The sequence below is a fragment of the Pelophylax lessonae genome (genome assembly GCF_965119305.1).
Source record: "Pelophylax lessonae genome assembly, chromosome: 4".
Lineage (NCBI taxonomy): Eukaryota > Metazoa > Chordata > Amphibia > Anura > Ranidae > Pelophylax > Pelophylax lessonae.
This window is the reverse complement of record NC_138771.1, coordinates 113,497,136-113,498,668: the sequence shown is the minus strand read 5'-3', so window position 1 is coordinate 113,498,668 and position 1,533 is coordinate 113,497,136. Positions and strand designations below refer to the sequence as shown.

The 1,533-nt window shown below is 46.2% G+C and overlaps 1 pseudogene across 1 annotated transcript; it reads right to left on the bottom strand.

Moving 5' to 3' along the window:
• Positions 1 to 234: 234 nt before the first annotated feature.
• LOC309552535 lies at positions 235 to 1,114 on the bottom strand (annotated as a pseudogene). Its single transcript has one exon. The product of its transcript is annotated as an uncharacterized misc_RNA (transcript).
• Positions 1,115 to 1,533: the final 419 nt, after the last annotated feature.

The following is a 1,533-nucleotide window of genomic DNA, read 5'->3' as shown; positions in this document are numbered from 1 at the left end:
TGAGACGAAAGGACCAATTACAAAACCTTTGGCCACCTCTGCCTCCAATAGCTCATTAAGCAATAGGAGCATGACTGCCTGCCCACACCAGGTTATTACATTCAAAGGTCTCCGATGGTAATGTGATAAGGCCTGTGTGAAAACCTTCAGAAAAACCCTCCAGCAGGAAATGTCTGAAAGCAGGGGATGGATGGTGTTCTAAACAAGCCCCCAGAAAGGACACATTGACTCGGCTTAGTCAGGAACAACTAGAGGGCTTGACAAGGTGGATTTGGGGTGTGCTCTGAAACAGTTAGCGCAGATGTGCAGGAGCCTACACTGGTTATAGTTGCAGCCTGTATAATTATAATTATTGCACAACCCAGGTAATGAATGGGCCTGCCCAGCTTGTACACCTGACCCAAAACCCTCATAGAGGATCCACTAGCCTGCCTAGTGCTACTTGAGTGAGAAGAATGATCAACATTGGGACGCCAAGTAGTAGTGTGTGCGGACGATTGACATGTGGCACATACTGGAGATTTATGGTTGGCGAAGTGCCTGCAGAACAGCTCCATGTCAATGTTGCTCCAACAAGTAACCAACAAGTAACCACCTGGAACTGAGCCCAGGTGGCCGCTACTTTAGCTGAAAAGGACCGGTGGTAGTCATAAAATGTGGAACCACCATATCCATGAGCCAAGTCCACTACCTTGTGTAAATACAAATCCTATTCCTCCCTCCTGCTGGGGCTGACTGAGAAGATGATGTCCCTATAGATGCCAAATGTGAGAACGCATTCTGCTAAATCCAGCTTGTAAGTGAGCCTGGGATCCTTTGTCTTAAGAATCACTGAGATCTCCCCACAATCATATGATTTGTTCTCAGCAACATCTTGGGAAGCTATGAGAAGGGAAGCCAGGTTTATATCTTTCCCTTCCAGAATGTCCTTTTTGATGTTGGCGAGGATGAAATGGGCCAGGGATACTGAAGGCAAAACAGCTAACTGTGAAGGAGCCGCTACAGGTAAAGATATGCAGATATTACCTGCAGAAGCGCTAGGCTGCACAGGAGCTGTGGGTGTAGATGCCACTACAGTTGTAATCGGGTGGGTTTCAATTACCTCTATCCTGTTTTATAACTGTACCAATGATAAAGAAAGAGTATTTGGGATTGCATGTATCTGAGTGAGGGAGGTAAGCACAGATACGTGTTCCGCACTAGTGGATGGGCATGGCTGAGATGAACTAGGGAACAACAATTTGAACAATTCTGCTTTCCTAGCCGTGGCCGGAAAAGGAATGCTCCTGTGCTGAAGCTCAGCTATCAGCTTGGGTATAGTCCAGTTCCTCATGGATGGGATGCTACCCTGCTCCAAACCCCTAACCGGAGTAGGAGGGATAAAGGTAGATTTGTCACTTTCAGATATGTGCAACCTTTTAGATCTGTGGAGAAAAATAGAGAAGTTTCTGATAGACAAAACTGTTTCTGAAACAACGACACCCCTCGTGACTAATTATGTATGTTGATGAGGCAGATGCCACCTAGACTAAG